The sequence below is a fragment of the Meles meles genome, chromosome 9 (assembly GCF_922984935.1).
Source record: "Meles meles chromosome 9, mMelMel3.1 paternal haplotype, whole genome shotgun sequence".
Taxonomy (NCBI): Eukaryota; Metazoa; Chordata; class Mammalia; order Carnivora; family Mustelidae; genus Meles; species Meles meles.
In genome coordinates this window covers 8,464,546-8,480,424 of record NC_060074.1, presented here as the reverse complement: position 1 = coordinate 8,480,424, position 15,879 = coordinate 8,464,546, and positions in this window count along the sequence as shown.

Here is a 15,879-nt window from a genome sequence, read left to right as displayed (position 1 = left end):
TTTGCTGTATCCCATAGGTTTTGGACTGATGTGTCTTCATTCACATTGGTTTCCATGAATTGTTTAAGTTCTTTGATTTCCTGGTTGGCCCAGACATTCTTGAGCAGGATGGTCTTTAGCTTCCAAGTGTTTGAATTCCTTCCAAACTTTTTCTTGTGGTTTAGTTCCAGTTTCAAAGCATTATGGTCTGAGAATATGCAGGGAATAATCTAAGTCTTTTGGTATCAGTTGAGCCCTGATTTGTGACCCAGTATATGGTCTATTCTGGGGAAATTTCCATGTGTGCTCAAGAAGAATGAGTATTCTGTTGTCTTAGGGTGGAATGCTCTGTGTATATCTATGAGGTCCATCTGGTCCAATGTGTCATTCAAAGCTCTTGTTTCTTTATTGATTTTCTGCTTGGATGAATAATAGCTGAGTAATAACCTACTCTCAGTAATAGCTGAGAGTGGTGTGTTAAGATCCCCTACAATTAATGTATTCATATCAATATGACTCTTTATTTTGATTAACAGTTGACTTATGTAGTTGGCTGCTCCCATGTTGGGGGCATAAATATTTACAATTGTTAGATCTTCTTGGTGGATAGACCCTTTAAGAATGATGTAGTGTCCTTCTGTATCTCTGACTACAGTCTTTAGCTTAAAATCTATTTTATCTTATATGAGAATCACTACATCAGCTCTCTTTTGAGGCCCGTTGGCATGAAAGATGGTTCTCCATCCCTTCGCTTTCAGTCTGGATATACTTTAGGTCCCAAATGTGTCTCTTGTAGACAGCCTATGGATGGGTCCTGTCATTTTATCCACTCTACAACGCCTTGCCATTTTATGGGAACATTTAGGCCATTCACGTTGAGAGTGATTATTGAAAGATAAGTTTTTATTGACATCATGTTGCCTGTGAAGTCCTTGTTTCTATACATCATCTCTGTAACTTTCTGTTCTATGTCACTCTTGGGTTCTTTCTTCTTTCACAGAACCCCCTTAATATTTCTTGTAGTGCCAGCTTGGTGGTCACATACCCTTTTCAACCTTGCTGGTCTTGGAATTTCTTTATCTCTCCATCCATTTGAATGTCAGTCTTGCTAGATAAAGTATTCTTGGCTGTATGTTCTTCTCAGTTAGTGCCCTGAATATGTCTTGCCAGATCTTTCTGGCTTGCCAAGTTTCTGCGGCAGGTCTGATGTTATTCTGATGGTCCTTCCTCTGTACGTAAGGAATCTCTTCCCCTTAGCTGTCCTTAGGACCTCTTGTCTGAAATTATGAATCATGAATTTCAAAATCAAGTGTTTGGATGTCTTTCTATACTCATTGATCTTGGGAGAGGGTGTCCTTTCTGCCTCTAGGACATGAATATTTGTTCCATTCCCCAGATTGGGAAATTTGCACCCAGAATTTGTTCAACTATATCTTCTAGCCTTCTCTCTTTCTCCACCACCTCAGGGATCCCAATAATTCTGATGTTGGAATGTTTCATGGCCTCTTTTATTTCCCTAATTCTGTTTTAATGGCTTGTAAGTTGTTTGTTACAGGCCTTCCTCCTGGTCCTACTTTTCTATCAGTTTGTCTTCTAGATCACTAATTCTATCTTCTGCCTCAGTTACCCTAGCTGTTAGAGTATTTAGATTAGATTGCATCTCATTAATAGCATTTTTTACTTCTGCTGGATCAGCTCTCACTTCCACCTTTAGAGATTTTATGTTGCCACTAATGGTCTTCTCCAACCTAGCCATTGCCTGGACAATTTTACCCTGAATTCCATTTCTGACATACTGTTTATATCCATATCCAATAGCTCTGATGGAGAGGGCACAGTCTCTGAATTTTTCCTCTGTTGGATGTTCCTCCTCCTACTCATTTTGGTAAGAGGTGGTTGAGGGGATGTGTAGCTGAATATATCAACCTCAATATAGTCAAGCTGCCCCTTGGAAAGTTTCGGAGCAACTGGAAGTCACCACCAAAAAGAAAGAAAAAAGGAACAAAAGAGAAAAAGGGGGAAAAAAAAAAGAAAAAAACCAGTCAAACCGAGTCCCAAAAGTAAGATTTATAAGGTACATAAACCAAAAATAAACAAAGAAAAAGACTGACAAAAGTAGAAGAGAAGAAAGAAAAAAAAAAAAAGAAAAACCCAGTCAAAATGAACCCCAAGAATTAAGATTTATAAAGTACAAAAACAAATATGCAGAAACACTGACAGAACAATAGGACGGAAAGGTGGTTATAAACCCTTGAAGTGGGCGAAGAAGGTTATTTCAGTTCTTCCTTGGTATATCTCGTTATCTTTGCTAAAGGACTCAACTTTCCAGAGATAAAGGAAATTAAAACTGGCCTATATGTAGGGGTAGTATTGAATAGGGAAAAAGGATTACCTTGAAGCCCATATATGAAAAAAGAAACCCAGGTATATGTATGAAAAAAGTTCAAGTTAAATTGTTATTATGTAATATGTTGTATTAAATATCTAAAAAATTGTAATGGTGAGGTTAAAAAAATGAAAGAAGAATCATGAGAACTAATAAAACAAAGTTGTACCTATGAAATATACAGGTTTTGGGGCAATACCAGGGGCTTAATACATTGTTTTTCCCTGATGGTGGGGTTTTACAGTTTTATGGGGACCCTGTGGTTATTGTCCTCTTGTTCTTTGGGCTTGTCTTCAGTGGGCAGGGCCTGTCTTGCTGTTTTTCAGTCAGTCTTGCTTGGGCTGAGTCGCCTTGCCCCCTAGCAAGGGGCTGGCCTCTGTGGAAACCGGTTTTTCAGGTTTTTGTTCTCCGGAGGTTTTTGTTCTTGGGAGGCTTTTTGCGGCTTTTCAGAGGGCTAGTGCAACAAGAGGTCTTCATCCAGTCCTTGGCCTCAGAGAGAAGCCTCACTCTGCTCCTCCCTGGATGGTCCAGAACACACAGACCCACCCCTCCTCAATCTCCGCTGAACAGCGCAACCTCCCATAGGCACTGCACACCCTCAACCACCATCTCAGGGGTCACCCAAGGCCCCCACTCGTCTCTGTTCCCCAGTGCCTCTAAAACCACAAATAATATTGGTCAAATAAATATTGGAGGAGCCCGATCCTGGCGCTGTTGGGACTGCTCTCTGGGGTCCATGCCCAGGACGCGGCAGTGGTGTAGGTCATGGAAGGCTGCAGGTTCAGAGACCCCCTGCTGGTGCCACACCAGGCTTTCTCAGGGACCTGTGGGGGTGCGCCCAGACCAAGTGGTAGTGTGAGCTGTGGAAAGTCTCGGGCCCAGGGGATTTCTCTCAGGCATGGGTGGTCGCTGGCTGTGACCATCCTGGGACCGTGGGCTTAGGCCCATGCCTGTGACTACTCGATTCCACCAGTTGACCCTTAAAACCCTTTGCTCTTTTTGAGTGCTTTTAACCAGACTCCAAGTTAATGCTGGTCCCCAAGCACAGGGCACTTTTGTATTGGGGTATTACTTTCCAGTGAGTAGCTTCTGGTGGCTCCCTCCCCTTCTGTTTACCCTCTGATATCAGTAGGAGTGTTCCCACTCTGCTTTACTTCTCCACTGGCATCTTCTGTCCTGTAGAGATCCATAAATGTGTAATCCTACATCTCAGGCTGGTTCCATGGGTGTTCAGAGTGTTCTGCTAGATACTTAGCTCACATCAGGAGACCAGTTGAAGCAGGGTCTCTTACTTCTCCGCCATCTTGCCCCTCGTCCTGGGCAAAAGCTTGTTGATGGAGTGCTTTGACTTGGGTTGGGATAGAGTTAGGTAATGAGTGATATAGAGGAAAAGTCGACTCAATCAAAATGTGGAGGATCACAACCCGAGTAGAGGTTCTATGTTGCACAATATAGAGTCTCTGAGTAGGGAAGATGGTTATGGAAGGGGGTAAGGAAGAGGGAATCGATGGATAGTCTTTTGAAAGAGTGTTTGATGACACCAGACCAAGAAGGAATCCTTTTGGATTATTTTAGTGTTTTTTGCCTTCAAGTGTGCATATTGGACAGACCGAGAACCAAACAAACAATAATTAAAAGACCCACACAGTTACTTAGGTGTTCAGAGCCTGGAGTTTAAAAGTAGCAGTAGAGCTAGAGGGATGAGATGATCGTAAGACATTTCTACAAAAAAATAACAGCAACAGATGACTAATTTGGACTTGGCAAACAAGGAGAAAACCAAGACGGACTCAAGATATTGATCTTGGAAAACTGGTAAGGCTGCAGGTAAAGCAGAAAAGTTGGGAAGAGAAGACCAGTTTTGGATCTGTGGTTTCAGACGGTAGTGTAGTTAAAGGGAAAAGTCATATAGATAATTGAGCACCAGTGAGCGAGAACATAGAGCGGAGACTCCAGAACCATAAGCATCAAGGTGTTGTATGAAGCTTTAAAAACAGATGAGCCACTGGCATGAAGACAGGGGCGAGAGCACAAGCAGAGATTTAAGGATTATCTACAAAGAGATGGACAGAGAAGGAGGAAGAGCCAGAAAAACACGACAGAACTAGAAGAACAGGGCTACACTGTCACGCAAGACCAGGAAGAAGGTAATTTTTAAGAAGGATGTAACCGCAACATCAAATTCTGAATAGTAGTTAAGAAAACCAAGAAGTGGTCAAGGTTGTTTGCAATATTAAGGCTATTTTAATGGACTGTGGAAATAGAAGCCAGAATATAAAAGATTTTCAAAGAGATCAGGTGGCAAGGAAATAGAAAATGGTGTCTGATAAGAAGAAGAAAAGGTGTAGAGTTTAGAAGAAAATGTCAATTAAACATGTAATTGAGCAGCTAAGATTTTGGTGAAGGAATAAAAGCAGGAGAGAAGGAGTCTGCTCCCGTGCTTTTTTCTGCACGTACTTTTGAAAAACTGTACCCATTACTTGATTATTCTTTAAAAAATACATCGTCACTCAATTCTTTCAAAAATAATATTGCTTCAATTATTAGTATTTGAAAGTACATTGCTGTAGCGTCCACTCTCGAACATGTGATCTTGCTTAGGTGTTCCTTAGAGGCGAGGTGGCGCCGCCCTGCCGCAGAGTCCCGCTGCATGTGGGGCACAGCGCAGAGCTGCTCCACAGTCCAGATTCAGGATTAGGACTTTTCTGTTATGGTTTGACACGTGGGGAACAGGTGCTGCATTTCCTTTGTGATTCTTTATCCCTCATGACCTTGAAGAGCACTCTCATTCCAGCTTCAGCAAGGCTTTAGTGCAGTTCGAATAATATATAGTGATAAAACTTCATCATCGGTCCGTCACCAGCTATGCAAACACGGAGTCGTGCGTGGCGGTCTCAGAGTTTTACCGGGCCCAACTTGTCATGTGTTTCATGACCAAGAGCAACATTTGACTCTGGGGCTTAAGAGGAAAAAAATCAGTTGCTGGTGATGAAAATGTTTATCATATATGTTATATCTGTGAATGATGGACATGATGTCATGGTAACTAATCTGTCCCAACTGAGAGCAGATACTTAGTGAAAATCACTTAGTGAAAATTTGGGGTACCAAAATAAAGAGCATAGAGGTACACGGAATACGTTATACTTTCTGGTTTTCTTCTTTTTAAGAATCTGTAGTTTAAAGAGATAATTTTCAGATGCTGTCGGCAAAATGATTTAAACCATACCTATACATTTACCCTGGATGAGTTCTGTTGTCAAAATGTGTGTGTCAAGTAAGTTGAAGGAAAACGGACATGGAAATCCACCCGAGTATGGATTGATGTCTGCTCCCAGAAGAGTACCATGGAATGTGCTATAGTGAACCAGAAGAAATAGAATATAGTAGCAACCACGCCTCCTAAGAACCTGCCTGGTTGGTGAGACACATGTAGATGAAGGGCAAGTAGGAATGCAAGGCAAGAATTTCCAGGTGACTGTCTTGGATAAATATTAGAGGTGTCTGGAGGGATGCATTCATTGAGGCTGGGAATATCTGTTGGAGAAAGGATGTGAATAGGACCTTTCTGGGGGTGGAATGTAAAATTTACATTTGTGGGGGGAAAGGGGAAGTCATTCCTTTCAGGGGTAATAGTGCTCACCAGACTTTCAGAGCCTCCTGTCCTTTCTCTGCTCACAAGCCCATAATTAGGAGTAGTTGATGGCCTAGTGAGATCCGCTGTCTGACCTCGTCAGGCAGAGCACAGGGCACACAGCTCTGACCACACACGAACGCTGGCAAGGTTGCCTTGCAAACGTGGCCCAGGGTCACCTTCTGTACATACAATCAGCACTTGACAAATACTTCAGAGCACATAATCTATGAACATATGATTTACAGGGTCAATTTAAAAAGCACTTCACGTGGAAGGAAAGGGGAGCCCAGGAAACGTGGAATGTCTGCTTTTCACCAGGAGCTAAGTAAGATGCTTTTTGTCCATCGTCTGAATCAGTCCCCACAACAATTCTAAAAGGTTGTAATTCCAAGTTAGAAAAATGAAAATGACAGTTCAGAGATAAAAATAATTTGTTTACATTCACCAGCAGAGACAGTCAGGAATCTTTTTTTAGGTATCATTGACTTATAAATTGTGTTCATTTCAATTGTATAATATAATTACTTGATATTAATATCAAATAATATATATGTTATGTATTATACATATAATATGATCACAAAATGCATGTGTTATGATATGATTACCAAGTTAAGTTTAGCTAACATCTGGATTCATACCAGCTCTGATTCCAGAAAATGGCTCCTTTTCCTTTACTATCCTTCTTCCCTAGAGACAGAAAACACATTTTTCCCCCTTTAATTAACAGGAGCATTTCAGTGTTGACGTTAACAAAAAAAAAGAGGACTTGTAAATTAGTTACAAGGTCAAATAAAGCATTTGGTAAGCTAAGAGTAGCTGGGTAGGGTTCACATTCAACCTTTGATCAGGAAGAGAGGACGTTTTACAGTATGTTCTTTGGAAAGATTACCAAAGTAAATAAAGAGAAAGTTTTCTAGCTGCCCCAAGCAATCATGAAAACACTACATATCTATGCGATTACCTAGCAAAGCCGAAGAACATTTTTATTGGGCAAATAAAAAGTGCAGCATGAAGTCAATGCCAGTGACCTTTAAGCCACCTCAAAGCACTCGACGTGATGAAGCTCAGCACATTCCCGAAGTCCGCAGAGTCAAGGCCAAGAGTCAAGGCTTCGGACGCTTTGGCTCACAACAAATATATTACCAGAATGCCTAGGAAGGAAGAATTGATGTGCCTCCAAATAAAAATTAACTGATTTATATCTTATTGCTCTACACTGTCCAAAAAAAAAAAAAAAGAAGAACGAAGACATCGACTGCCAATATACCATATCACAAGTATACACAACATAGCCTTTTAGTAAAACCTGATTTAGCAAAGAAATCGAGTTACTTTCTAAACGTGTAATTTATTTCAGACTTATTTCTTGATGATTGCAACAATATCAAAGTTTAAAAACAGTCTACAAGGGCGCCTGGGTGGCTCAGTTGGTTAAGCAACTGCATTAGGCTCAGGTCATAATCCCAAGGTCCTGGGATCCAGCCTTGGGTCGGGCTCCTTACTCAGCAGGAAGCCTGCTTCCCTCTCCCTCTGCCTGCCACTCCGCCTGCTTGTGCTCTCTCTGTCAAATAAATAAATAAAATTTAAAATAGTTTACGGTTCTCTGGCAGAAGAGTAATTCTACAGAAAAAAAAATTAATTTTTCTCTCTGGTTTGCTGGTGAGTATATCTCCCTCTAGTGTTCAAAGCCATTGAATGCAACCATTTGTGTTGGTCCAGATCTGGTTGTGATTAGCCGAAGGTCAACGTGTGGTAATAAAACAGCATCATTATTTGTTTTTATGGGATTTGGTCCATATATAGCTCAGGATTTTCACAAACAAATACCACATGCATGAATTGTCAACCGCATTTTGTAAGGTTCCTTTTGTATTTGAGATATGTGCCGTAACTCTAACTTTGTACTTGCATAACTCTTTGCTAAAGGGTTCACAAAATATGTAATTTTTAAATGGTAAATTTCCAGAAAGAGAACACAAGAGTCTTGGGGCTTGATCTTTGGATTACCTTCCTTTTAGTTTCTATTTAAACTCTCTTGTTTGATGATTTCATCTGCTCTCATGGTCGATTATCATCTGTCTATGGATGAGCTTCTAATCTATCCCTTGACCGGAGCTATCCCCAGAGTTGTCCAGTTTCCTAGCTCCTCAACATCTTATTTGGACATTTAATGGACATCTCAAACTTACCATGTTTGAGAACCAAGTTTTTTTTTTTTTTTTAAGATTTTATTTATTTATTTGTTAGAGAGAGAGAGAGAGAGAGAGAGAGAGTGCGAGCACAGGCAGACAGAGTGGAGGCAGAGGCAGAGGGGAGAAGCAGGCTCCCCACTGAGCAAGGAGCCCGATGTGGGACTCGATCCCAGGACGCTGGGATCATGACCTGAGCTGAAGGCAGCCACTTAACCAACTGAGCCACCCAGGCGTCCCTGAGAACCAAGTTTTTAAAAATTTTCTTGCACCTTCCGTCTACCAAGTATCTCAGACAACAAAAACCTAACAGTCATTTTACCTTATTCTCATTCCTTATTTCTAGTCCATCAGAAAATCCTTTCAGGTTTTTCCCCCCAAATATATCCCTGATGTGTTTCCTTCTCTCCACTCCCATCTCTTCTCCCAAGTTTAAGCCACTATCCTCCCTTTCCTGACCTACTTCAATAGGCTCCTACTTGGCCTTCCTGCTTCTACTCTCGCCCCATTTCAACTCATGGTTTCTTCACCTTATTAAAATAAGATCCTTCTCATGAGGTTCCCGGGCTTCTTCAGGTTTTGAATTATGTCAGCTTTATTCTCACATTCAGGCCTGAGTCTCACCCGCTCACCCACTTCCCAGGTAAACTCATTCCTGACATTTCTGAAGGGCTGGCTCTTTCTGTCGTTCAGATCTCAGCTCAAATGTCTCTCCTAGGAGAGATTTTTCTTTGACCGTAGTCTCTTTTCTTACCCTGTTTCATTTACTTCTTACATTTTTCATCATTTGAAGTAAATAAACAAAATCCTTATTTTTTTTTCTTATTCATTTTCTGTTCCTTTTTACTAGAATGGAAGATGGAATCTGTCTGCCTCCACACTCTCCCGCGCCTAGGACAATGCCTGGCCCAGAGTCGGAGTTCAAGGAATGCTTGTCCACTGAGGAAGATGAGGAAGATGGGGAGGAGTGTAGGCTCACACAGAGAGGAAGACCTGGGTAGAAAAGAGAATGCCAGATCCTGGATTCTGTTTTATGTTGTACAGGCAATTTTCTCAACCTCATAACATGCCCCACAATAATAAAAAGCAGCCACACGTCTTCGAAGGAGCATGTATAACATACAGAGTCTGTACTTCTACAAAGCCAGTTTCAAAAGCAGGAGGAAAAAAAAATTAGTAGTAACAAATAACACAACAAGTCAAAACTCAGCAGCTTATAAATACATTTTAAATGAAAATAAATTTTTCATAAAAGATTCCCTTAGAATCAGCACAAGTTTGGGCATAACATCCTTAAGCAAGCATTTGGTTCACGTGTAATAAAATCGTTTTAGAAAAAACCACCTAAACCATGAGAAAAAACACAAAATCATAAAGGCAGCTGAACTTGACTCCCAGGGAACCAAAGTATCAACAAGTGAATTTCCGTTCTCCATTTAGTCTTTTATGTTTAGTTAACTGAGGTAACCAGGTTCTGTTCCCAGATACCTCCTTCTAAAGTAGATGTCCATATTTGTAGATTAATAAATCAAAAGCATAAAAATAGCTCTACCCAAATGAAACACTGAATAGATAAGGGACGCTTTCAAGGAAATAAGTAAGAGCAGTGATAAAGTGTCTTTCTATAATTTGAAGGATCCAGTGGTCCAACCCATCTAATCTAAAGTTCATTCCTAACAATTTTTGGAATGTTATCGATTCTTGTGAGGGTTTTGAGTTGACCTTAATCTGCATGGTGAAGGCAGGGATTACACCTCGGTCTCAGTCTGGTTGGTAATATTTCTGATTACCACGATAAGTAGTAGGGAAATTCATTCCTGGAAGTCATATTTCTCTTGCTTGACAGGAATCATAATAACTGACAACTACAAAGAATTGTTTTTGTCAATTTTTATAAGATTGTTTTTCCTTCCATAATTCTGTCAGGGTGCCCCACGGAAGACTGGTTGAGAACAGGATTCTGTGAATGAGCAATTGTCCCCCTAGAGGACCTAGAAATGGAGGTCTAGTAGAGGTAAGGTAGAAAGTCAGAACATCTGCTATTTACTTCTACTATGGCTTTTGAGGTTGGGGTGAATGGACAGTGTGACAGCAGAGGGCTGGAAAAGGACACTGTGCGGATGGGGAAAGTGTGGACAGTGAATGGCTGACCTATCCAGGCTCATGTCTGTCCGATGGTTGCTGTGAATCCATCGCTCCCCTGCTAGCCTGCGGCTGTCGACCAGTACCTCCAGGAAGCAATCCGGGTGACGCTGGCTTTCTATTCAGAATGCCAAAATCCTTTTAAATACCCGGAAACTGCTGGGGACCGTTCTATTGGCAGCACTCGGGCAGCTACTAACCCAATCGTACCTTCACACCTCTTGGTTATTGCCTGTGGCTTAAGGCCTCGGGGTAATTTTTTAACTTCTCACACTGTTGCTTTCTAAGTGCTTCCTTGCTGCTTTTTGGCTGAAGAATCAACCTTCGGGTACTTTCCTGGCGGTCAGAGCTCTTCACTGTGCCCTTGGGCTGGGAAATCACTCTGTCTTCTGCCTGTTCTTGGAACCCCACCCCTACCTCCGGGTTCGTACTGCAGTGTGTCTCCTCGGAGGCTCTGTTTCTATGCAGGATTTTCCATTCCTCCACACTCCGAGTGCAGGGGATGGGGTCTGCCCCATTCATCAGCGCTTTTCCAGTAAAAAGTTCTTGCTGATTTGAGGCTATAACCTCTTCTCTCCCGCGTCATTCATGGGAGACTTTGGATCACAGCTCTCCACTCCATTCTGCTCCTTCAGCGTCCGTGGGGACAACCATCGCCGTAGCAACTCAGTTCCTTGATCGGCCACGACAAAAGTCCTTGCTTCAGTCACCCACTTCCATGGCCGTCTTGGGGACCTGTCAATGCGGAGATTTCGGAAATTGCGGAGTCCCTGCCCTCACTCCTGTTCTTTCTGCTGTGACAGTGTCTCCTACCACGTCTCCCTCACCGAGATGCCCACGCACCCCACTTGACAGCTTTCTCCCCATTTAATATCCGTGTCTTCCTTTATCGATTTTGGGTTCTGAGAGTCTAAATTTTAACTTCACTCTTAGAGTCTCCATTCCCTTGCTCTGTTGTCGAAGGAGGTCATCGAAGGGCCGTGACCACTGGTTGACCCGTGAGCGGGACCCAAGCATTTGGAAGCTCCTTCACTCCCCCCTGACCCCAGCTCAGAGTGCAGGTTCTGCCTGCACTTTCCCCGCTGTCTGCAGCTGAAGCCGTTTTCCAGGGCGCCACACTGGAGAGAGCAATCTGTGGCTGAGCCCATCTGGACTGGCTGAATCGGAAGATTCTGGCTGGTGGGCATGGAAATCTGTTCGTCTTATGGCTGCAGAAACCAAGCCTCGCCTGCAAGTCCCTTTGCATATAAAACGTGCTGCCTGCCCATCTGGGGTGGCCTGTTTTCTCTCTCCAGTTTCTCTTTGCCTTCCCTGCGTGGTGGCCGGCTTGGGAGCCAACAGTTATCCTTCTGTCACCCCGGCCTGGGAAGTGTGTTGTGTGTTGGTTCTCTTTGAACTGGAGCCTGTCTGTTGGACGTCTTCAGAGTACAGGATTTTGTCACTGCTAATTCAGAGACTTCAACTGGGTGGCTCCTGTCTGTCCTCGATCACTCCTATTCTCTCTCCTTTCCTGCCGAGTAGTTATTTCAAAACCTTTTCGTTCTGCTCCAAATTTTGACCAATCCCTGACTCTGATCTTCCTTCAATTTCTTTTTTTTTTATGGAAGTATGATTACCCTACGATGTTATGTTAGTTTCAGGTGTACAACATTTACCCCACAGTTCCGGGCATTACTCTGTGCTCACTGTGATCATCACAGTCACCATCCCTCACCTCACAACAGCATTACAACGTTATTGGCTATTTTCTCTACATCCACTTTTCATCTCCATGATTTATTTTACAACTGGTTATTTATACCTATTAAATCACTTTATCTCATTCACACATCCCCTGTCTCCCTTCCTTCTGGCAACTACCAGTTTGCTCTCTGTATTTAAAGAGTCTGCTTTTTGGTTTGTTTCTTCACTTGTTTTGTTTTTTAGATTCCACATACAGTGAAATCCTATGGCGTTTGTCTTCCTCTCTCTGATTTATTTTATTTACCATAATATCCTCTGGGCCCATCCATGCTGTCACAAATGGCAAGAATGTATCTTTTTTTATGGCTGAGTAGTTTTCCAGTGTATATAGATCCTACATCTTTTTTGTTTTCTTTTTTGATCCATCCATTGATGGACACTTTGGTTGTTTCTGTATCTTGGCTATAGTAAGTGATGCTGCTATAAACATAGGGGTTGGTATATTAACAAAGGAGGCAAGAATATACAGTGGGGGAAAACCACCTCTTTAATAAAGGGGACTAGGACAATTGGACCATGGACTAAAATAAACTGAAAATGGATTAAAGACCTAAATATGAGACCTGAAACCATAAAACTTTTATTTTTATTTATTTTTTTTCAAAGATTTTATTCATTCATTTGACAGATAGAGATCACAAGTAGGGAGAGAGGCAGGCAGAGAGAGAGAGAGGAGGAAGCAGGCTCTCCGCCAAGCAGAGAGCCCGATGCGGGGCTCGATCCCAGGACCCTGGGATCATGACCTGAGCGAAAGGCAGAGGCTTTAACCCACTGAGCCACCCAGGCGCCCCTGAAACCATAAAACTTTTAGAAGAAAACATAGACCATAACCTCTTTGTCATCAGCCATAGCAACATTTTTCTAGATAAATCTTGGGCAAGAGAGCTACGAACAAAATCAACTCTTGGGACGACACCAAAATGAAAAGTTTATGCACAACAAAGGAAACCATCAAAATACTCCAAAAGGCAACCTACTGAATGGGAGAAGATACTTGCAAATGATATATAGAGGTTAATATCCAAATATATAAGGAAATTATATTAAACACCAAAATTATTTTTGATTTAAAAAGTGTACCAAGGACCCGAACATGTTCTAGAGAAGACTGACACAGAGGCCAAGAGACCCATGAAAAGGTGCTCAACACCCCTAATCATCAGGCACATGCGAATCGAAGCCATGATGAGATGTCCCCTGACACCTGTCAGAATGACTGGACCGAATGACCTGTCAGAACAAGTGTTGGCGCAGCTCTGGGGGGGAAAGGGACCCTTCTGCGCGGTTGCTGGGAACACACACTCCTGCAGCCTCTGCGGAAAACAGTATGGAGGCTCCCCAAAACATTAAAAATAGAAAAACCGTAAGATCCAGGAATGCCACTATTTACCCAGGAAAATAGCACTAATTCAGAAAGCTAGACACACCCTTGGGTTCATGGCAGCATCATTTACAATAGTCAAGATTTGGACGCTCCCCTCGACTTACCGCTAGCTGTTAACAGGATTTGAGTTTCTAGAGAAAAGCGTATTCACTGGTTCTCTGAGATCTTTTAGGCACAGGCAGTTAAGTGAGGGGTGGCCGCCGGGGCGCGGAGCACCCAGCTGGGAGAGTCCGGAAATGGCAGGATCCATAGGGGAAAGGTACTCCCTCCCCAGGGCAGAAGCCCCCTCCGCCTTCAGCAGTTCAACGAGCGCCCTGCGGGGGCGCCACCGCGCCGGCCAGCGCACCGGGCTCGGGCTCAGAGGCGCCCCCACGTGCGCTGGTAAGCGCCCCCTGCAGGTCCGCGCTGCCAGGCGGCCGGGGGCCGTCCCAGGAGCCATAGGTAACCGGAAATGGATCCGGCCCGGGCCTGTTGCTAAGCAACGAGGACGCTAGCCCCCCCCCCTCCCCCCGCCAGGTCGCTGTGGGAGCCGAGGCGGCTGGCAGGCTCTCTGGACGCCACTTCTCTTGTCTGAGGGGCGCCTCACGGGAGGGGTCAAGTCACCACCAGGTGACCCGAGAGCGACCTCCCAGCCATGAGCAGCGAGCAGGTGAGAGGGTGGCCAGGCGGGACCCGCAGCCAAACCTCCCGTCAGTCTCGAGGGATGGAAGCACGGCCCTCCGGACTCCCCCGCTGGGCTTGTGTGTGGGGGGGGGGGGGTGGGGGGGGGAGTCCAGCTTCCCTCACTCCGGTTACATCCGGGATACCCAGCGCTTTCCGTGAAAACTTTGTACGAGTTTCCTTCCCGACGGTTCGTCCTCACGTTGTCACAACGACCGACCGCTTCAGCCGAGCGAGCGGCGCGCGGGCGGGGAGGGCGGCGCCCGGAGCGTCCCCAGGGCGCTGGAGGCGGGTGCGTCTGGGTGGGGGAAGCTCCGCGGGGAATTGCAGAGGGTTTAGGCTCCCTGGGGATGGGGTCCACGCCCTTTCCTAGCGTGAGACTTCGGAAATCACTCTGTGTTCGCAGGCCTCTCTCCCTGCCACGCAAGGGGCGGGGGTCAGCACCTCCTCCGCGAGGCTGCGAGGTTCAAGTGCGGTTCCACCGGATCCACGGTGGGCGAAAGGGTCTGGTAAGCGGCAAGTGGAGTTTCTTAAGAAAAACCCCATGGCAGGTGATACAAGATGCCTGTTGCAATACCCACTTTTCTGAACTTTCTTCATGGAACTTAAGGGCAGTGATGAACAAAGAAATGCAGAGCAGGGGCCCAGCGTCTTGATGCTGGAACAGGATGGGAAGGCGTTAAGCCTGGGCATGACTCTGGCGAGCGAGGACACCGCTCTGACTCCACCGATGAATATGGAAAAGGCCCCTTGAGCGTCCGGGTACCAAGTGGAGAACAGTGGCTTTCAAGCCTGCACATTTTGCTAAGCTTCTTTGTTTTAACACCAAACCATAATTCTTTCCTTTTCGATACTTCATCTTTTTTTTTTTTTGTAATGTTAGTTTATTGAGGAAAGGATGTTAAAAAGCAATTTATTCCCCTATCCCTTGGGCTGTAGATTAACAAAATGTCAATCCTAATTCATGAATCACATAATGTCTAAATGATCAAGAAAACCTGGTTTTAACATCGTATTGAAATGTGTTATAAATTGAGAAGAAACACAGAGCCACTTATCATATAATCAGTGGTAAAAGAAGAAATGAACAAACAACCAAAAAATAGGTAACCAAAAAACTGAGCCGTTAGGAGACTGTACAAATGGATTTTTTAAATGTGATACTATAGTCAAAATCCTTCTAAAAACATGTGTTACCATCACCATCAATATGCATTAAGCAACTTAAAATTTGCTCGATGCTCTTATCAGTCTTTGGCCTCATCTGAGCTGCAGCCTGTGTTGTAGGAATTTAAAACACATGTTCACCTTACTTGTCATGGTCTTTCTGAATTGGTATTGTTTTCCAAAACCCCTAGTTGACCCATTTACACCTAAAAAGTGTCCACTAAAAAACCTGTTAGCAGTTTTAAGTTTGCTTTATCTTAATAACAATGATGTTTGGAATTGACACTCCTCATTCCTTCCCGACTGTTCTCTAAAGAGACATATTATTTGGATGTGGGAAGAACGTTGCAGGAGCCCATCTAGGATTTTTCCCACCGCTTAAATGCCATTTTTAAACAGCAGAGGTCCCTCTCTCACTGTTCTGAACAGAAATTTTAAAGCTCTTGGTACTCTTATTCATGCTAATTTCAAGTGTAGTTTTTCCTTTTGAAAGGATGAAAGCTTTTATATTTTAACCTAAAACAAATGGAATGGATTAAACTTTTGGAAATGCCATTCTTATGTGACATTTACTTATGTATTCACTTAG